At 45.2% G+C, this 22,612-nt stretch overlaps 1 protein-coding gene and 1 long non-coding RNA gene across 4 annotated transcripts in view; one reads left to right on the top strand and one right to left on the bottom strand.

Moving 5' to 3' along the window:
• Window positions 1-22,612, top strand: part of NHSL2 (NHS like 2) — a 130,772-nt gene that overhangs the window by 59,284 nt on the left and 48,876 nt on the right. The window lies entirely within an intron of this gene.
• Window positions 5,062-10,022, bottom strand: LOC308578910. 3 transcript variants are annotated; one of them, XR_014004205.1, is made up of 3 exons: window positions 9,928-10,022; window positions 8,329-8,416; window positions 5,062-5,154 (listed from the first exon to the last, which is right to left on the bottom strand). It is a non-coding gene; the product is annotated as an uncharacterized lncRNA (long non-coding RNA). The 3 variants fall into 3 exon arrangements; XR_014004206.1 differs by lacking the exon at window positions 5,062-5,154 and adding an exon at window positions 6,772-7,111; XR_014004207.1 differs by lacking the exon at window positions 5,062-5,154 and adding an exon at window positions 6,772-7,111 and having other exon boundaries at window positions 9,923-9,994.

Genomic DNA, 22,612 nt, shown 5'->3' with positions numbered 1-22,612 from the left:
ATGTTTACTGATTGTTTGCCTGTGCTGACCAATCACTTTCACTCACACACATGCGTGCCATCTTTCAATGCGCGTGTACAAATGCCTCCCTGATGGTTGCCATCCTGCACCCTGGTACCTAGAATTTGGATCCTATTTGATTCAATAGGATGGGACTTCCTCCAGAGTAAAACGTCCATAGAATCCAGCTGAAGGGGCACAGCTAATGAAGAGAGCATCCCAGGGCTGTGATCCTAATAATAATAATAATAATAATAATAATAATAATAATAATAATAATTTTTATTTATATCCCGCCCTCCCCAGCCGAAGCCGGGCTCAGGGCGGCTAACAACAATCAAATAATCAAACAGTAAAATAGTATATAAATGTATACAAATCTATACAAATGTACTGGAGGGTAAGTCGTAATTGAACTCATTTGGACTTCTGAGTAGACATGCATAGGATTGTGCTGTAGGGGTTGCAAAAAACCCTTTGTGAGCTTCCCTGGGAGCAAGCTGCATTGGGCATAGTAGGATTTACTTCTGAGAAAATGCATGTGGCACAAATGCCCTTCTTCCCTCTTCTTTTCTCCTACGCACATAAGAGTCTGCTGTATCAGGCCAAGGGCTCAGTTCGTCCAGCGTCCTGTTCTCATAGTGGCCAACCAGAATTAGCAGCGGGTAGAACATAGCCAATATGACTAGTAGCCTACCCTACCTCACAGGGTTGTTGTAGGGATTAAATGAGGAGGTAGAGAATTATGCATGCCACCTTGAGCTCCTTGGAGGAAAAGGTGCAACATAAATGCAATAAATAAACAGACCATTGTTAGTTTTCTTGTCCTCCGCTTCCTGCATTCACTGCCCCCTTTGTTCTAGCTTCCCTGGGTGGTCTGCCACTTGGCCACACCAGACTGTCCCCTTATCCCTAAAGAAAATAGCCCCAAAGTATTCCTCTCTCCAGAGGAAGTAGCAGGTGATGAATGAAACCTGATGCTAATGACAGCATCAGGATTGGCAGGAACTAGCTGTTTATTTTGATGCATTAGATGCATGGACACCCTAAATTGGCAACTTTATACATACATACCACAACCTTACCCAACCAGGTATCTTTCAGGTGTTTTGGACTATAACTCCCATAAGTAGTCCAAAACATCAGAAAAGGGTCTGACCTGGCAGCGATTGACCAGGAACGAGATATTGGAATGGTAATGGATAGCTTTAAGGATGATGTCAACCCAGTATGTGGCAGCTGCAAAAAAAGATGAATTCTCTGTTAGGGGTAAGTAGGAGACACTGTTGGAGGGGAAAACACACCTGCCAATAATGGAATTCTGCTATGAGAATCTATGGTGCAATTGCCTGTGGAATATTGTATTCAGTTGTATTGCATCCTCAAAAAGGATATTGTAGAGCTGGTAAAGGTTCAGAAAAGGGCAACCAACGTAATCAAAGGCATGGAGAAAAGGTTACAACATTTGCGGCTTTTTCGTTTAGAAAAGAAGGTAAGGATGGGATTTTCCTACCGTGTGATGGTCATCAGCTTGGATAGTTTTAAAAGGGAGATGGGCAGACTTGTAAAGGATAAGGCTGTCCATGGTTGTTACTTAGGATATCTGTGCAGTACCTCCAGTATCAGAGGAAGTATACCACTGAGTGTCAGTAGCTGGGAAGCAGAAGTGGGGAGAATTGTCCTGTTTCTCTCATGTCTTGCTTTGAAGGCTTCCCATAGGCATCTGGTTGGTACCTGTGAAAACAGGTTTCTGGGTGAGATGGGCCTTTGGTCTGATCCCACAGGGTTCTTTATAACGTTCATTTATTTATTTTATTTGCAGGTATAGATTACTTTTTACCACCAAAGTGATCCACAAACCGTTGCCCTTGCATTCTGCCAGATGTTGTTAGATTCCAACTCCTCCCTCAGCCTCTTCCAGCGTTGCCAAGATTGCCACAATCGCTACATCAGCGCAAGGGAGTAAGACCTATTGCAGGCTGTGGGGCTCACTTTTGGGGGACAAATATGCACAGGATTGTTCTGTAAGGCTGCCATCTTTTTCATATATTCCCTAGAACTGGGTGGTCCAACCTCGAGGCATTTTTTGGCTGCCCTCAGCAACATTTCACACACACACACAGAGCCTTTCCAAAGCTGGGTAAGTGACAGGGTCCTAGAGCCCTCCTTGCCTCTTAAAATCTAGTTACCATAATGCTTTCCCAGCTTACCTGGCTTTGGGAAGGCAGCAGGAGGGGAGGCGGGGCGAGAGCAAATTTTGACCTCGCTCCCCACAACGCAACAAGGCAATGTGCAGCCCGCAGGTTCCGTGTTGAAGTATTCTTGCAGCCCACTTGGTATGAAAAGTTGGACTATCCTGTGCTAGAAGCAAGCTGCACAGGATCAAGCTGTAGGTCACTGAAATGGAAAAACAGTTTGGCAGATTTGGTTAAGGAAGGCCGGACTATGGCAGCAGTCTGTGTCACGTGTGGGGAGCCTTTGGCCCTCCAGAAGTTACTTAGGGACAACTCTCGTAATTCCTGGCCATTGACCGTGCTTGCTGGGGCAGTTGGGAGCATAAGAGCACCATTTCCTTTCTTATCCTGTATTAGCAATGTGCATACTGGGCACAACTGTGCTATTTAACCCATACATTATATTTATATTTCTTGCTGCTGCTGCTATATTGGGGTGAGGTGCTGCTGCTGCTAATTCTGGAGACCTTGCCTTGTGTCAGAGTAAATCAATTGTCCATCCTATGAAATCAGAAGCAAGCACCATTTGAGTTCACCTTGGCTTACTCCCAGAAAGCTATGCAGACCATTGCAGTCATTGATTGCATGGCTGATCAGGAACCAACCCTGATCTTCCCAAACAGCTGTGAACATGCGAACTGTTCCATCTCTCTTTACTAGTTCAGTACAGTATTCTGGGACTGTCAGCTGAACCTAATAAACTGGGTGTTACGCTATTATCCATGGGGGAGTTTGGTGGGGGGTTGTGTTGCATCTAACGCTAGCTCTCCTTAGAGTAGACTCATTCAAATTAATGCATTCTGGTGTTGTTGTTGGTTTTGGTTTTGGCATTTCATTGCTCACATCCTTACATCCCCTCCTGAGCCTTCCCCATGCTGATATCCTTTAAATGTTTTGGATTACTTATGGGAGTTACGTATGTGTGTAAACTTGCCAATTTATTATGTCATTCATACATCTAATGAAGTTGAGTGTAGTTCATGAAGCTTATGCCATAATAAATTGGATCGTCTTTAAGGTGCTACAAGACTCTGTCCTTTGTAGCACAAAGCACATTTTGCAGCTCAAAGAATTCCAGGAATTGCTGTTTGCCAAGGGTGCTAGGAGCTGTTGCTCTGTGAGGTAACTACTGTTTCCAGGTTTCTTTGGGGGGAAGCAACATCTTAAATGTCTTTAAATGTGTTGTGTGTTTGCAACCTGTGCTGTTTTTGCAGAACCCTGTTCTTTAACTACCCAGGAAAAAATTGGAGTCGATGGGAAATGGGCAGAAGTGGGATGAAAGGGATACCTCCAGATAAGATGCAATAAAGGACAGCAGTACAATATCTTTTTAACGGTTGTACGGAGGAGGAGGAGGAATTTCAGTATTGCCTGCTTATCTTATCGTGTCAGGATGCTCTGCAAGTGCCTGTGAACCTTAACGTAAGATCTTCAGCCAACTGAAAAGCAAACTTCAGCTTTCAATAAGAAAAGCAAACAACCTTGCAGAGAAGTCTAGGTTGTGCCCTAGGTTTGGACAAATATTGAATTCTGAAGGGGGGTGCCTTAAAAGGATTGTGGGGTTCTCCAAGGTTAAGAGGGATTTGCACAAAGCACCCCGAGTTGAAGCAGAAAGCCCCCCTCACCCGCTCCCCCCCATGTTTGGTGGACTCAGATTTTTTAAAAAACACTTCACTGTATTTGTTAAAAAGCGAAACTAATGTGTGTGGAGGGCGGGAGATGTCCTCTGTGATTGACAGGTCTCGTTTGCAATCACAGGGAATGATTTTACCAGGACTCTCCAATCCCTGTGCTCTGAGGGAGGGAAATTGATGGAAGTAAATATAGCCTTGATTCACGTGGTTTTCTTTGCTCTTTTGCAGATTTTGTCTCTTAGGAATAGGAAGGAACGTTAGCAGAGTTCTGCTGGCACATAGGCTTTTCTTAATTAATTTCCTTTGCTTACCAGCTTCCAATTCTCTGCTTCCAAATCCTCACTGTTCTTTTGCTCCTTTTGAATCTGTTGTGCCTTTCCCCCCCTGAGTTGGATCATTCCAATTCCTCCTCACACCCATTAGAGTTCTCCTTTTTCACATTCCTCTTGCTGTTGTGGTGTTTACCTGAGTTTGAGCCCTTATCTGTGCTATACATTTAAACTTCCACAAAGAATCCTGGGGATTGTAGTTTGTTGCAAGTTGTTAGGAGACCCCCCAACCTTGGAACTACATTTCCCAGAGTTCCCTGGGAAGAGTGATTGGCTGCTAAATCACTGGGAATTGTCACTTGTGTGAAAGGAATGATTCTCAGGACCCCTAACAAACTAGCTTCCAGAATTATTTGGGGGGAAGCTATGACCATTGTAAGAGGAATGATACTGCATTGAATGTACTGTGCAGAATGGGTTGTGTGTTAAGTGTTGCTGATCGTTTCTTATTACTAGGCAGGTCAGTGTATCTCCTCCCTTAGAGTTTGCTCTAAGTTTAGTGTGTGCTATATAGTCTTTTAGTGATTTCACTTTATTTTATAATTAGTTATACAAAAACCTATTATTTATTTTTAAACAAGTTCAGCGTGTGTGCATGTGGTCCATCAGTGATGATGATATCACGCCTCTGAAAAATGTCTCGTAGCTCTACTCCTACCCACCCCCCACGCCACCCGCCTGCTTTACTGGTTATGACTATTCATGAAGCAGTGTTGAAGATAACACAAACAGAATTGCACTGAAAAAAAGGGGGTGGGAGTTGTCTGTACACTTTCATAGCTCTAAGTGCTAAGTGCAACTGCAAAGTGAAAGAGGGAGGCTGATGGCTTCACCCCACCCACTGCAGTGAAGGTGATGGGGATGGTTGGGATGAGAGAGAGCTTTGAAGCCCATGTTAGTCAACAGTCTTCCAAGGTACTTTTCTTGGCATGAAACGATCCTCTTCGGCAACTCAAGCTGGAAAAATACCAGGAGACTTTTAAATGTTTGGTGCTGATGCCTAAGAATTTTGATATGCGTGCTCTGGGCAAGAGCCTAACATTTTTTTGATGTTGGCTCCTGAAAGCTGGGCTCTGGTCCCAAGGCCTTTTCATTCCTCACCCCTCCACCCCAAGCCATAAGGCTGAGCAAAAATGCCGCCTCCTCCAATCGTGGCAAATAGGGGAGAGCATTTCAGATGATTTGGGGAGAAGGATTATTTGCACGGTTTGAAGGGAAGAGTTCAGTGAGTGGCAGTAACAGTGGCCTTTTCTTTAGTAAAGTTTAGTTTGCCAGCACCCTGCAAGCCCTTGGAACGATGTGATGTAACGTTGGGGTGTTTGCATGTTACATTTAGCGATGGTTCAACATCCAAACCCATGTACACAAATACACTTGTATAGTTATTCACATGTTACCTTCAATGTGTGCACAGTCCACATACGCAATAGCTGAGCAACGCGTGTACACTGTCTCACACAAACACCTGTGCATTATACCTGTGTTCAGTGTAACGTGTGAACAATTTTATATAGCGCCATTCCAGAAGCGTTGGGGGTGAGGAAAGGAGAGAAAGTGATAGTGGCCACCATTTAGTCATTCAGGTTGGTACATGCTGTTCTTCTACCCCCCCCCCACCTATTTTATCCCCACAAGAACCCTGTAAGGTAGATTAGGCTGAGAGATTGTGGCTTACCCAAGGTCACTTGCTGAGTTTCATGGCTGAGTGGAGATTTAAACTCTGGTCTCCCAAGTCCTAACCTCGCACACTGGTGTGGCAGGAGAAGATGGCAAACATGGCAGGAAGACAATCTGTTATATTTTGGGAATGGTTCATGTTCATGTTATTATGTAGCTGCATTCTTTTATACTTTCTGGACCTCCCAGGATCATATTAGAAAGTAGTTGTGTTCTGTGTTATAAATCAGGCATTGCTAGGAGTTGCTTTCCAATTTATTTCTTATCCACACAAAAATTGGTGTGACACGAGCAAATTTTTAATTTGAAAGTGTGGCCTGGGGGGGGGGATTGAGAACCACTACTCTACCCCTTAACAAACTACAGTTCCCAGGATTCTCCAGAGGAGGGGAGGCATGTGTTTTAAATTTATGGCGTGAATATGACTTCAGTCTCCTTTTGTTTTTTGACAGGCAACTAACTGTCATGGGTTTATTTATAAGGGTGTGATTTAATTTCCCTGAAACCAGCCCCTATTGCTGCTCTTCACCCAGTTTCTATTTCTCAGCTGAAAACATCCAGTTCAGCCCTCATTATCAGTGCTGGGCATATTCTGCAATAGTTAAGTTCTGAATTTGCTACTGGGTGCAGCTTTCAGCACCTAAAACATCTAATCTTTTACTCAATTTATAACAAACAAACAAACAAACAGGTTTCTTGCCCTCATGGTTATAGACATGGGCTTGCAAGTGTGCAAGCGATTCCTGCTGAAATCTTGAGAGTCGAGGGTGGGAGTAGCAGCAAGCAGGATTTCCAGTACTCGGGAGATAGGGTTTTCACAGGAAAGGGAAATGAGGTGAGGGGTGGGGAGAGAAGTTGATGGGTGGGGTGGGGGAATGAATGGGAGAATAGAGACAGCCATGCCTGTGTGTATGTTCAACGCTGGAGACTGTTGTCCTTCGCTGTGCATCTGTAGCCTAGAGCACATACATCTTGTTATATCAAAACTAATCTCTGCAGTGGAAGGTTGATAGTGGTGGTGGGAACTCAGATAAAGAGCCCTGGGGGCCATGCATGGTTATCTATACAGCTATGATGATTCTGGTATTACTCCAGCCAGGCTCTTGCAGGAATAGTTAAATTTTATTGCAATAAAGGAATCTGAGCAATTGAGTCTCATAGCCATGGAGAATAACAACCTGCAGCCCAGCTCAGGCAGATCCATTCAGCTGAGTGTTAAGAGTCCCATGGCCAGAATCTAGCAAGGAAAAGCCAGATCATGCTAATTATTGCATTTATAGCTCAGCTTTTGTCCAAGGCTGGCACACATAGGTTCCCCCCCTCCCCATTTGTATCCTCACAACACCCCTTAGGGATTGGTTAGACTGAGAGACAGTGACTGGCTCATGGTCACTCAGGGAGCCACATGGCCAAGTGTGGATTTGAGTCTCTCAACTCCTAGTTCACCACTCTAAAACCACTACACCACACTGGCTGTAAACATCCTGGCTTTGGTTCTTGCAAAAGCAGTAGGGTCTTGCTGCTGTTAGCTTGCAAGTTGTTTTGAGTGAGGAAAGATGGAAGCTGCCTTATTCCAAGACAGACCATTGTCTACCTGGCCCAGGTATGGTTTACTCCTTGGCTGGGGAAACCTGTGACCCTCCAGGTGCGATTGGACTACAAAACCCATCTTCCATTATTGGGAGTAAAGCAGCACTGTTTTCAGTAAGCTAGCGGAACCCATTGGGAAGTAATAGACAAAAAGGTAATCTATTCTTCCCTCGCTATAGTTCTCTCAGGCTTTAGTCCTTTCCTGCTTTTTCTTCAGTGTTAGTGTTGGACCTGGGTTGTGGTGGTTGTTTTGTCATTGTTGTTGTTAACTTTCATGCTACCGAAAAGCCACTTCTGGAAATCTAGAGGAATTTAAGTGGAAGTTTAGTGCTTGTTCCCACTTTATTTTTTTTTCATGGGGTACGAGTGGAATCCATTTGCAACCCTGTTAACTTGGCAAATCTCAGGAGTTTTGCATTGTAGTTCCATGTGACAGAATTTAGGGCAGTATCCCAGGATACAGTTCTTTCCTGCTGTTCAGAATTTAGTGTGACATGGTGGTGTATTGATCAAAAAGCCAGAGTACCATAATGCAACAAAGTACTGCAGTATAAAAGGAATGTTAAAAACTGGGACAGAAGAGCTAGCATTGTAACCAGCAAACGTAGCACAGTAACCCACATATCTGAAAGCAGCCTAAATTAGCAGGTCTCCAGGGTCTTGGACAAAGGAAGGTATTTCCTGTTTCCCACTACCAGATCCCCTTAGGTCAGATCCACACCATGGAACATTCATTTGGGTGCTGGGAACTGTAGCTCAGCGAGGTCTTAACAAACTACAGCTCCCAGAATTCTTTTGGAGGGAGCCATGGGTGTTGTAGTGGTGTAAGAGAACTTGAAATGGATGGTGTGGATGTAACCTTACCTGAAGATTCCAGGGCTTGAACATGGGACCTTCTGCATGCAAACTTTCTACTCCACAGCAACTGACGTCCTTGAGCTTGAAATTAATACTAAAAATGGAACCGTCACATTTTAGAAGCAATGCTTGTTTACTTTCATTTTAAAGAATGTATGTCCCACCCCATATCCCTAGTGATCTCAGGGAAGGTAACAGCAGTTTAAAATACACTAAGCAATAAAAGTGAAATACAATTAAGAATCTTGGCTATGTCGCTCCTTACACAGCACACACATACACAGCCAATTCAGAAGGCCGGACTGAAGAACAAAGTCTTCAGCTGGTGCTGAACGAGCAGCCTCAAGGCCCAGGCAGTACTATTTGGAAAGATGCATTCCTTCAGATATCCAGATCCTTAGCCATTTAGCGTTTTAAACTTGGAACTAAGACTCTGAACTGGGCCTGATGAGAACTGTTCTTATATGCTTTTCTGCAGACATTCCCATTAATACTTTGGCCACTGCATTTTGCAGTGTCCATGAGCAGTCCCCAAAGGCCACCCCACATGGAATGAATTGCAGTAATCCAACTGATAGGTAAATTGTGCACTGATCTTTATGGCCAGGCATTCTCTTCCCAGGAGTGGCTGTAGCTGGTGAAAAGGCCAGAGCTGGAAAAAGGCACTTCATACCACTAAAGCCACCTGGGCCCTAGCTACAGAGGAAAATCTAGGACAACCCCTCAGGCTATGTACCTGGTCCTTCAGCGGGCATGCAACCCTCTCTAGAACAAGCTCTCTTTCTCTGTTTCATCAACCCAGGAACTACCAATCTGCAGTATCTCTAACTTATCTAGGATTTATTTAGCTTCAGTGTTTTGGCCTTCATCTCATTATTGCCTCCAGACACAAACTTTACCAGGTGGCAAGGAGAAACAGAGCTGAATGTCATTTGCATATTGACATAGTTTTCTTCTATGTGTTGTAATTGTGTATCTAGCCTGACTTAAGACAGACAAAACCTGAAGTTATATACTGTTCTTGTTCAGGTTATACAGTATTATCATTTTCTTTTCTCTCTGGACTTTGTCTGAAATATTTAAATGACTCTGCCAGCAAGGGCCTTTGGCCCTTCTCATCTCATTGTTCTACAGTGAGATGATGGCTTGACATGCCAGCCAATCTATAAGGGTTTCCCAAACAGCATCCATCTGTTTTTTGGACTACAACTCCCATCATGCCTAGCCAGCAGGACTGGTGGTCAGGGATGATGGGGACTGTAGTCCAAAAACAGCTGGAGAACCCACATTTGGGAACCCTGTAAAACTGATGCTTGCAAGAAGCAACAGGAGATGGCTTTATTGATTGTAGCTGCACTTGGCTTGGCTCCTTGGCTGGCCACTTTTCAGTTGTAGACTTACAAGATCAGCCCAAAGATCTAACAAGATGATTTAAAATATAGCACGAACTACGTCTTCCTTCGGTGCTGAAGAGCTCAGAATATCCTTCAGAACTGTCAGAAAGGAACCATATGTTACAGTGCATCTCTGTTTCTCCCTGTGATGCTGTTGATGATGGTAGCTAAAGTGGGTGCAGCAATGAACACAATTATTTTTTTACTTTACCTAGTTGGCCAGTTTCTACATTCTCCTCTCTATCCTTCATTCAGGCAAGGAATAGGCATGATCAGAATTCAAGGAAACCTTTTAGCCATGCAAAGTTGCTCAAGGAGGAGGCAGAACAATATCAGAGATGGGTGCGGCCTAGGGCCAGATAAAGAGGCCTGATGTGGCCCTCTAGGCCCAAAGATTATAAACCCCTGCTTTATAATCTGCAACCAGCAGCCCTTGAGCCAAATCTGCCTTCTAAAGAGATTCTCCTGGTTCCTCAGCCTCCAGCCCTAAGGCGTGTTTGGAAGGAGTAGCAGCTGTGGAAAGCCTCCTTTGCAAGAGGAGAGAGGAGCCAGGCCCACCACCAGGGGGAGGGGAAAGCCCTAAAGAGATTATCCTTCTGATCTTAGAGCCATTTTCCTAAAGGTGTGTGAAGTCAAGTAAAGGAAGAATTCCAAAACAAGGTCCCACTTGGCCTACAAGTCTGTGTGCAAACACAGGCTCATTCTCTCTTTTCCCAGGGCCTTGTCGATAGGAAGGAAGGAGGGACAGGCCTGCGACAATGGGCCAGCAGGAGTTGACTCAAACAGCCAATTCCTGGTGATTTCCTCTCCCTGCCGAGGGGGCCAGAGAAAGTGGGAAAAGGAAGTTCAGCCGAGGAGGACTGGAGGCAGGAGGATCGCTAGGAACAAAAGGGGCAGCTTCCTGAACTATTTCCAGCCCTGGCATGGTAGGGCAATCCGCCTGAAGAAGCAGCCGCCTTGCAGATTTCGCCTTGCTGCCGATTTCAGAACTGGACTAGGCCGAAAGACAGCAGGGGTGGGTGGGTGTCTGTTGCACAGACCAGGGTGCTGTGAAGGCATCTGCGTGTGGTGTGGATGCCCCTGTGTGCGCTTTGACACCGCTGGTGCTGCGTGTGGGACCCCAGCGCTCATGGAGAGGGCAGGATCCTTGCTTATGTCCTTGCACAGAGCAGGTAAGTAATGCCGGTGGGTGGAAGGGGGTGTCAACGGGAAGGAGCTTTGATGTGCATGGAGCAAGGTGTTGAGTCTTCTAACCTCACTGAATGCAGGGATGGCAGCACCTGCTGCCGAGGGTGTTGCTAGCTTTGTGCTACAGTCGCTATGAATTTGCACCCAGTAGGAAGCTATAGAAGCCCCTTTATTGTTGGCATCCTTCTGTCTTGAGAGACAATGGAGTGTACCTCCGAGGGTGAAGTCAAACCACTGTGAGAGCAGTACCAAAGTGACTTCTCTGGGGTGCAATCCTGGGCAGTGTGTTTGGAGGTCCTGGGCTGCCCAGATGACAGTTAGACCCTGCTCCCAGACTAGGTCACAGATGTGTGTTTGGCAAGAGGGGCTGGGTGAAATGACAAGATACACAGCAATCTTCCAAGGCTTTGTTTTGGGCACAACTGCAACACACAGCAGTGTATTAGGTACAAAGGAAGCTGGCTTCTACCCCATCAGGCCATTGGTCTATATCTAGCTCAATAATGTCTCCACTGACTGGCAGCAGCTCTCTGGAGTTTCAGACAAGAGATTTTCCCAGCCCTGCTTTGAGATGGCAGGAATTGAACCTTAGACTTCCTTCATGCGAAACCAGTGCTTTAACATTTGAGCTATAGTACTTCTCTTTTATTAAGCACATGTGGTAATTTGTGGGTGCAGGTGCAAATTTAGGAAAAAATTACTGTAATTGAACTAGAAATACAGTACATCTTCCGTGAGTGAGTAACCAATTGACCTGTGTTCTTGCTCAGTCTGTAATCCAAGTGTAAGGTCACTGCTCTCCCTTATTATGGCTCATTATTTTTAGACTGAGCTTCGACTGGATAGTCCTTAAAATAGAGGACTGTCTCTTATTTGGTGGGGGAAGGGGGCAAGAGATTTGTGTCTTCCCCAGGCACGCAACTTTTTGCATGCATATCTGGTACTCATACATCAACAGTGGCACAAATGCACAAGCTTGTCTGCTTTGTATCTTTTCTCATGCAACAGCAAAATGGGATCTACGAAGCTGCCTTTGTTTTTCTTAAAAAAAAAAAATTAAGTTGTTGTCTTATCTATCAGTATTGGGCAGGGACAGGAAAGGTGGGTGGGAAGAATTTGATAGACTGGAATCCCTGACAACATCTTCTCTTTTTGTGCAAGAGGACAGAGTAAGATAGGTTGTTTGAAAGATGAGATTATGGGTTTGCAAGGCTAATCAGTGCTGAAGGGGATTTCAGAAAGGAGAGGTGGGTTTTCATGCTTAACTTTTTTCACCAGGGTAGGGGACCTCAGGCTCAGGGCCAAATGGTGCCCCCCCTTTCTTCCCTGCCCTCAGGATTCTCCCCAGGGCATGCTTTAGGCTTCTTTTAAGTGCTTTTTGCCTAACCGGCCTTGAACTAATGCCTCTGACTTGTCTAGATGGAGGATGAAGAGGTAATGGGGTGGGGAGGAGGGTTTAGAAACCTCTGACTTCTTGTGTTGCTGCAATGTACCCTACTAAACAAAGGTAAGAGTCATCCTCAGTGTTATATCTACTTTGCCTCTGGCCCTGCCCAACCCTTACAAATGGCCATATGCCCTCATGAAGCAATGCAACCCTCAAGCTAAAAAGGGTACCCCCCCAGATTGTATAGTTATTTCTGAAGAATCTTTCCAAGTATATAGGTTGAACAGGTTTGGTGGTGGTGGTGTAACCTGGCACATATGAAGCTGCCTTGTTTATTAAGTGACACCGCTGGGCCATCTTGCCCGGTGGCGTCTGCTGTGGTAGCAGCTTTCTCAGCTGTCTGTCAGGAGCCCTGATCTTCACCTGCTACCTGATCTGTTTTTAATGGAGAGTTGTTAGGGATTGAACCTAGGATCTTCTTCATGCAAAGCACACACTCTGCTACTATAATGTTCAAATGCAGCGGAGACAGCATCAACCCCTCTCAAGTGCTTTCCCCATCCATTTCCTCAAAATGTAAAATGCTTCTTTCTCTTTGCCCAGCATCAGAAACTGTTCAACCTGTTACTCCTAGACTCAGTTTTGCAGGTACAGGTGTGCACCCTCAGGTAATTTTTTTTAAGGGCTGTTGCTAGGTTAAGGAAATCTCAGTTTGGTTATAGGTATGAGCTAATAAAGGGACGCGGGTGGTGCTGTGGGTTAAACCACAGAGCCTAGGGCTTGCCGATCAGAAGGTTGGCGGTTCAAATCCCCGTGAGGGGGTGAGCTCCCATTGCTCGGTCCCTGCTCCTGCCAACCTAGCAGTTCGAAAGCATGCAGTGCAAGTAGATAAATAGGTACCACTCCGGTGGGAAGGTAAACGGCGTTTCCGTGGGCTGCTCTGGTTCGCCAGAAGCGGCTTAGTCATGCTGGGTACATGACCTGGAAAAACTGTCTGCGGACAAATGCTGGCTCCCTCGGCCAGTAAAGCGAGATAAGCGCTGCAACCCCAGAGTCATCCGCGACTGGACCCTAACGGTCAGGGGTCCCTTTACCTATGAGCCAATAAAGCAGTTAATTGTTTCAGCCATGTTCAGACATAAACATCAAGTAGTTAAAAATGTGGGTGGGGTCTCTCTCTCTCTCTCTCTCTCTCTCTCTCTCTCTCTCTCTCTCACACACACACACACACACACACACACACATACACAAAAGCCCCATCGCCAATGATCCCATACACATCAGCGCAGCTTGCTCAGCTCCTGGCCTTTCCATGTTCGGTGGGACGGCCAGGTCTCCAGGGGGCATTTACTGGCATCCACCTGCCAAAGTGCAGAGAATTCTATGCACATTCAAGTGAATGCAGCTAAAAGGCCCACACAAACTTTCTGTGCTCTATATGTGAAAATCTTTTTTTTTAAATGATATTTATTGAGAATTTTAGAGTTACAAAGAAAAAAGAAGGAAAAAACAAGAGAAAGAGAAAAAAGTAGATAAAGGTAACAATTAAACAATACAAATCAATAAAAACCAAAGTCAAAAAGAAAAAAAACAAAACACACAATGCATCAAAATCTAAAAGCAAAAATAAATAAAAAATTTAAAAACAAATCCAATATTCCCAAATCCTTAACTTTCATTAACTTATTTCATCAACCTCCTCACACCTCCCTTTTTTGTATTCTAGTTGTTAATTATCTCAGCAAATCCTTTCCATCTTTCACAATATTCTGTCATTAAATTACCTTAATCTATTTTAACCTTATCTTACCATAAAAAACCCTAAAACTTAAAACTTAAATCTTATTTATACCAAATTCTTTTAACCATAACATATTCTTACATAATTCTTTTTAACATTTCTGCTAAAGCCAAATAATTTCTTTCCAACATTTTTCTAATACTCATTAATTTTACGAAACTTTTCTAAATAAATTTCTAAAACTTTTTTTCCCAATCTTCATCCATCGTCTCTTCTTCCTGGTCTCGGGTTTTGTCAGTCCTTTCTATCCCATCCATCTAGACCATCAACCTGGTGACCTTATATCCGAGGCTCTTAAGTCTTTTCCATGTCCCTTCCGCAGGTCTTCTTCATGTTTATACCCGTACTTTACTTTGTCTTCTGCTCTTTTCACTCGGGGAGACTCCAGCTTGACAATATTTTTGTCCCTTCTCGACAAGTCAGCCCCCTTTCCATAGTCAACACTGAAACCCATGTGGTATTTAAAGGCATGTTTCAAGGTCCCTCCAAAGTTAAGGGCCCCCACAACTCCGAGCTCCCCCCGGCCCAAAGCCAGACTTGAAAGGTCAAAACATCCCTGCATAGGGGGGTCCATCCAGCCCCCCCATCTCCAAGCCAAACAGAACTCCATCTCTCCAAATCTGACTTTTTCCAGGTTCATTCGTCAAATCCAACAACTCATGTTCCTGCTGGGCCACAGCTCCCTCCATCTCTGCCACCCGTGGTCCAGCAACAACCTCATCTCTCATCTGATCTGTCAAAGCACATTCCTGGGTTAATTCCTGAGTGGGTTCTATATAGGTACCCACTGCCTGTCCAAAATTTCCAATCGCAACAGTCATCAAATCCATCTTCTCATGTAACTGTTCCAATAAAGCACTTGTCTCGCAAAAGGCGAGCACCAGAGCCTCTGAGCACATTCTTGTTCAAGGTCAAAGTCTGGTCCCACGATCTTTAATCTTTACAGCTGCAAAGCTCCCCAGTTCGACTTTAATAACAGTTTCACAAGCTCCCTCTAGCGGAAACAATTTCTATTTGTATCCATCTTTCTTTTTCTTTTTAAAAGCAGATCTAGCAACAAAGTTTTCCTTTTTCGGATATTTTGTTCCTTTTAAATCCGAAAGGGAACAATGGAATCAATATATTTCTCTTCTTTTAACTATCTGTCAAAAACGTTTGTCCATAGTCAATGAACTTCCCCAAAACGTCTGTCCTGACACCCCGTTCCCAGGTTCAAGACGGTGGAAAGTTACCTTTCTTTACTCTCTCTTCTGCAGATTTAAAAAGTCTAAAAAAAAAGGTTCCCCCCTCTTCTCCTGCTTCAAGGGGGGTTCAGTAATTTTAAATGATGAAAATTTAATCCTTTACAAACGACTTTCTAAACTCTAGCTTGCCGTGTCTTTGCTTCAATCTATCTACAAAAGCGGAAGGCGGACTTCCTGTTTAGACCTTCCCGCTTTCGGTGCCTAATTAAGAAATTTCATAGCCCAATTTTCCGTTCTACTCACGGGCAGTTGTTTAAAATCCAATTGTCCACAGAAAAAAGTCAGCGCTCTCCAGCAACAGCAATGCGGCTTCACTCCGTGAAAGAAGCGGTCGATTCAAAGCACTGCGCCACTCACCCCCACGTCGCTCTGGATCCCCAAAACAGGGTTTCCCCGCGAGTAGGGGGGGTGCAAAAGTGCCAGCCGAATCCCACGTCCACAGGCTTCTCCCGCCTGTGGTTTTTGATGGGTCTCCGCTTCGCCGCAGCGGTTCAGACCCTGTTTTCCACGGAGCGGATTCCTCCCGATCGGAGGAAATCCGCCATTGCCAGAGGTGCCAACCCGGAAGTCTACATGTGAAAATCAGGGCTGCTATGCACAGGAACCGACATACACAGATTTTTGGGGGGGGGTGTTTGTGTGTGCACCCCTACCCCTATCCCCACCTTTTAACTATTGCATGTTAAAGCAGCATGTTCAAATGTGGATATAATGTGATGGACATGTGCGTTGGCACACCTTAGGCATCACCTTAGAAGATGCATTCCCTCCTGTCATAATTTCTCTTTTAAGAGGACGCTTTCCAACTGCAGTTTTTATAAGAACTTGAATCTTACAATGTTTTCAAAAATAAAACTAGTTTTAATTGATTAAGAAAACCAGTCAGTTACATAAACAGGTTGGGTTAACAGCTTCACATATTGTAAAATGGTAGAAGCATCTATTTCGATAAGTGCAAATTCCAAAGAATAGCTGCATTTTGCTTCTTGAATTGCTTGAGGTAGTGTGAATTCAGTAGATTCCCCTTTAAATGCATTTATCCCACATCCCTATGTGCAGAGGAAGAATGGAACGCTCCACTTATCCTTCACCAGCTTGTTCTCTGTCTGCATCATAAGGCTCAGCTATGACTATCTCTTTCCTTGGCACCACAGGGCAGCATAATGCCTGATGTTTTTTTAAAGTTCCTGGCGACACCTTCAGCATTTTAAGAACATTTGTGTGACTGAAGGCCTAGGATTTTGCAGCCCTGTAGTATCATTATGCATGATCTTTCCTTGCATGAGACCTTCACTATGGTCAGAAGTACTCAAAAGAGAAAGGAGTCCAAGGTGGATGGGAGTTTCTTAAAGGTGAACCATTGAAAGCACAAATGCAACAAGAAAGAAAAGTGAGTGGTATCTAAAGAAAGCAGTGTGCCTGCATAAGGAGCTTACAGATGAGCTGAGATTTAAGAAGGGCATGGATAAGAAAAGGAAGAAAGGGAAAATCATGAAGGAGGAGTATACAAGAGTATTATTGTGGAGAAGTTGGTAAAATGTGGGCTGGACAATGTAACTGTTAGGTGGATTTGTAGCTGGTTGACTGACCAAACCCAAAGAGTTCTCACTAATGGTTCCTCATCATCCTGGAAAAAAGTGACAAGTGGGGTGCCGCAGGGTTCTGTCCTGGGCCCATAGTTGTTCAATGTGTTTATAAATTATTTGGGTGAAGGATTTGAAGGGATGCTTATCAAATTTGCAGATGAAACCAATAGGGAGGGCTTGCGAATTCTACAGAAGATAGAATCGGGATTCAAGATAAGCTTAACATATTGGAGAACTGGGCCAAAACTAACAATATGAATTCAAACAGGAACAAACGTAAGGTTCTACACTTAAGCAGGAGTAACCAGCTGCACAAAACTAAGATGGGGGGACACTTGGCTTGCGGGTAGTACTTGTGAAAAGGTTCTAGGGGTCTTAGTAGAACACTAGCTTAACATGAGTCAACAGTGTGGTGCAGCAGCAAAAAGAAAAGAAAAGCTAATGCTGTTCTAGGCTGCAACAACAGAAGTATAGTGTCCAGACCAAGGGAAATACCGTATTTTTCGCTCTATAACACGCACCAGACCATAACACGCACGTAGTTTTTAGAGGAGGAAAACAATAAAAAAAAATTCTAAACGAAATAGTGGATATATGGTTTTTGTGGTTCATGCTGTGGTCACAGACATGTGATCTGACAGTGAGTTTAGAGTAGCCCAATGCAAAAATCCTGAGGATCCATGTGGATCCATGCTTTGTAACCACGGAGGAGGTAAGGAAGGGGAACCATGGATCCTCTGCTCGCGACTGCAGCAGATCCCCTCCGCCACCCGCAGGCATTCGCTCCATAACACGCACAGACATTTCCCCTTACTTTCTAGGAGGAAAAAAGTGAGTGTTATGGTGCAAAAAATACGGTAATAGCAACACTATTCTGCCTTAGTCAGACCACACCAGGAATACTGTGCCCATTTATGGGTGCCACAACTTAAGAAGGATATTGACAAGCTGGAATGTGTGCAGAGAAAGGCAACCAAGATTATCAAAGGCCTGGAAACCAAGCCTTATGAGGAACAGTTGAGGGAGCTGGGTGTGCTTAGCCTGGAAAAGAGGAGACTGAGAGGATATAGGATAGCCATCTTCAAGTATCTAAAGGGCTGTCACATGGAAGATGGAGCAAGCTTGTTTTTTTCCTGCTCCGGGGGGTAAGACCCAAACCAATGGATTCAAGATATAAGAAAGTAGATTCCAACTAAACACCAGGCAGAACTTTCTGATGGTAATAACTGTTTGACAGTGGAATGGAGACTCTCCTCCCTTGGAGGTTTTTTTAGCAGAGGTTTAGTGGCCATCTGTCATGGATGCTCTATTTGACATTCCTGCATTGAAGGGGGTTGGAGCAGATGACCCTTGGGGTCCCTTCCAACTTCACCATTCTGTGATTCCATGGCTACCATGCAAACTGTTCAATTGTTACCTTGCAAAACCTCCTTTGCTTTTCCTTTTTTTTTGCCATGCAAAATGCTTGTTTTCCACTTCTTTTCTGTGTAGAACAGATGTTATCATAAATAGCTCATCCCACAAGCAAACCTCCCTGAGGGCTGCCATCGTATGTGTGTATAGGTTGGACTTTCCTTCTGAGTAAACATACTCTGCATTGTGCTGTAATTAGGTTCCACTCTCACAAAGGAGACATTCAGGGACCCATACTAGAACAGAAGGGGCACTGCCCAATCCACCTCATTTGCCCTGCCTTCCTACTTAAAATCACTCCAGGGCGTAGTGCTGCATGCCAGCTTCATCCTATGTAGTCTCAGTTTGCCCTTATAAAACTCATCAAGGAGGAGGAAGAGGACAAAACTAGGATTATTTGGTTCTGCCTGTCATTGGCTCTGGCTCCACCTACTTCTGGCTTCCCAATAGACCCCCAACTACTACTGCCTGTAGGACTGTTGCTATACTGTCTGTCTGGGAACTAGAGTTCACGCTTGACATCCCTACATTGTGGGGAGTCAGTAATCTTTTGCAAATATCAGGCACACCTTTTTTTCTCCTGAAGCCTACCCCGACCTCTCCCTTGTAGAGATTCCCTGCCTGCTTGTCCCTGGCTAAAGTTGTTGGGAGTGCGGTTGCTGCTTGCTTCCACCCAGCCTTGCATCACAGGGAGAAGGCAGCATTCCTAGTACAGTGGTACCTCGGGTTACATACGCCTCCGGTTACATATGCTTCAGGTTACAGACTCTGCTAACCCAGAAATATTACCTTGGGTTAAGAACTTTGCTTCAGGATGAGAACAGAAATTGTGCTCCTGCGGCGTGGCAGCAGTGGGGGGCCCCATTAGCTAAAGTGGTGCTTCAGGTTAAGAACAGTTTCAGGTTAAGAACAGACCTCCGGCACAAATTAAGTACTTAACCTGAGGTACCACTGTAATTCCAGCAACACTGATGAGGTCATTTGGGCAGACAGCAGGCTTCACCATGCCATTAAGTTTTCTTTCTATGTCTGATCTCACCTCTCAGAATGTATCATGGGCCTCTTTACTCCCACTCTGGCTTGCGGGTAATTTCCTTGAATTGTGTGTGGAGGTCAACTGCAAAGGTATCTAGATCAAGGGAGAAAGGAGTTCCCGGGGGACAGGGATGGTGTTGGAAGGAAGGAAGCAGCCAACCTGATGCCCAGTGAGTCACCTGTAAGTCACCTTGGGTTATTTTTGACCAAGGCTACTGGGAAATGTTATAAATCATCATCATGGCTAGGCTAAAGATGTGGCCAGCCTCATGCTCCAGCTCCACGTATGAAACTGTGCTATACCATCGGTCCATCTAGCTCAGTATTGTCAACACTGACTGGCAGTGGCTCTCCAGGGTTTATCAACCCTACCTGCAGATGCGGAAGATCAAACCCAGGGCTTCAGATGCTCTACCAGTGAGATAATGGTTTCTGCTAGTGCATATCACACCCCAGCCCTCAATCCACCCTAACCTCTTGAAAAGTGCTGGCTCCTGAAGAGAATCTTTGCTGTTCCCTAAGAATTATTTTCTTTCTGCAGCCTTGCCATGTGATATATCTGGAGGCTTTTTCTTCCCTCCCAGTTCTTGAGGTCTTGGAGTCATGCGATTCGGAGGGCGTCTCTGAATAAAGCAAGCTGGAAGCTTGCTTGTTTTCTTAGAGGAAAAAAGCTCTGAATAGCTTGCAAGCCTTGTAGCAGATGCCTGCATGCTAGAACAGTAGGGCAGGTGCTGGATACATTGTGATGGGGAAAAATAGGGGGAAATCAGTGCAATTCAGTTGCTATTCATCCCTATAATATAAGGCATGCAGATCAAAGCCTTTGGTTTTTCTTGGGGGTGGGGTGGGGGTTGAGGGAGGGGTGAAGTGGTTCCTTTTTCATTTTCATCTAGAAGGAAATGGTTGGAGATCTCAGATCAGCCATAAAAGGCGTTCTGAATAAACGTCCTAGATGCAGGCTCCGTGAGGACTGTTGCATTATTTTCCAGGTTATTTTGAATGAAAATTGCAGCCGCCAGATCCAGATTGCCAAAACTGATAAAAGGTTTCCAACTAGCTAGAAGCTCTCTGGGGAATGCTAGATGTTGCTATGGAATTAGAACTGCTGGCATGTGTTGCTTGCTTCTGCAGCCCCACGGCTGCCTACCCAATCAGCCCCCTTGCAAATAGATGGGTTACAGATAACACAATACTTGGGTGTGGAGTGCTCTTGTTCAGGGTGCCCAGCAGCAATGTGTGCCCTTTCCGAGATATTCCATTTCCATTCCCTAACTAACCCCTTCCTGCAGCCAGTCAGCATTCTGAACCTATTCCCAGTTCTCATTGGGTTAGTCAAGATTTCCCCCTTACACACACACACACACACACACACACACACACACACACACTGAGCATGGGTGGTGCCACTTTGACTAAAGCTGTGTACACACCATATATTTACAGCATGCCCCCGGAAAGAATACTGGGAATTATAGTTTACCCATATAAACTGTAGTTCCCAGCACCCTAAACAAACTACAGTTCCCAGGATTCTTTGGGCCTCTGTGGGAACAGGATGCTGGACTAGATTCCTGATTCCTCAGGATTCTTAACTGTAAGAAGAAAGTGGCCACATGCAGTGAGAGGGGCAGAGCTGAGAACATCTTGCCCAGCCCCCTGCCCCCCCAAAAAAACCTGGAACCAGCAGTACACTAATGCCAGAAGGTCAAAGCATCTGAGAAAGGACAGAGCTTGACACTGGTGGGGTATATTGAGGGGGGCAGGAATGTGCTTTAAATATACGGTGTGTCTGCAGCCTCAGAGAACAAGCTTGCTATTGCTATATGCTGGCCTTTGCCAACCTGGTGTTTTGGACTACAACTCCCACAAGCTGGCTGGGATGGATGGGAGCTGTGTTCCAAACCATCCAGAGGACACTAGGTTAGTGATAATACAGACACCACAAATCAGACAGAAAGCTTTAAAATGCTCAAAATGAAATGGTTTGCTTTGCTCAAAATGAAATGCAGCTGGGAGGAGGCAGTATTATTTTGCGCATGGGGCAGAAGGGACTGTTAACACAGCACTCCTGGTTTTTAAAAGAGGTGTGGAGGAGCCTGGCAATTGCCTTGATTCTGAGCAGCACCCTCTTTCATGTTGCGAAGGGAGAAATCAAGCCAGGCACATGGCGTTCATGCCACGCTGAAGGCTCATGATGTCATTGGAGCATGTTGCCATTGGCTGAACAATGATCCTGAGGGCAGGAGGATGGGTTCCTTAGCAACCTGCTTTCAGAGCAGCTTCACCCTGTTGTGGGTGTCACAGGAGGTCTGTTCTGCAGGGGCAGGCTGGCACAAGGGCAGGCTGGCACACGACAGCTGTGCTCTTCACCCCTCCAGGTTGTGTGCCTGGGCACGGCGCCATCCTGTCGTGTCCCTTTAGGTGCCTCGCTCTCAGCCGTTCCACTCGTCCGTCGGAGCTGTGGTTTGCCACCACAGCCAGCAGGTGGAACTTATGCGCCTCTCAGACAGGCTATTAGCAAGCTCTTTGGCCGCCTGCCCTGGCTGAGCTCTGGAGCAGCACATGGTGTGCTCAAATGATGCTGTGCATCTCCCACGCTCTGCGGGGCTGGACTGCAGGCCTGTGAGGGCAGCACACATTTGCACACATGCACAGAAGCGCACATTTCCTGCTAGTGAACTTGCTGTGCGTGCTCACACACACACTGTTCCACCCTGTACTTCTGTGAAAAGATCTTTAGCCAGGTCTATTAAAAGGAAATGTTCTTTGGAAGGGATTCCCCCTTCCTTTGTTTTCCAGTTACTACTTGTTTTGTTTATTCTGAGAGTGCTGATGTGGTGGTTCCTGCCGCACCACCACACTTCCCCATGTCTTTTATCCACCAACATCAAATTCTGTTCTTTTTCAGATGCTTTGACCTTCTGGGATTAGCCTAGTGCTGGGTTTTTCCGTTTTGGAGGGGAACCTTGGGCAAGTTGATCTCAGTGGGCTCCGTCTTACTGATTGTGGCCTCTTTCTTCTGCCACTTAAGAACATAGGAGCCCTTCTGGATCAGATGAAATGGCCCACCTAGTCCAGCATCTTGTTCTCACAGATGCCCATGGGAAGCCTGAAAGCAGGATCTCAGCAGAACAGCTTAGAATCTTGGAATTTTAGACTTGGGAGGGAACACAAGGGTCATAGCTCACCAAGTTCAACTCCCTACAATGCAGGAATGTTTTGCCCAGGGTGGGGCTTGAAGC

This window comes from Podarcis bocagei (assembly GCF_964188305.1).
Source record: "Podarcis bocagei genome assembly, chromosome: Z".
Lineage (NCBI taxonomy): Eukaryota > Metazoa > Chordata > Lepidosauria > Squamata > Lacertidae > Podarcis > Podarcis bocagei.
Note: the sequence above shows the minus strand (reverse complement) of the source record. Positions and strands in the feature narration are given on the sequence as shown.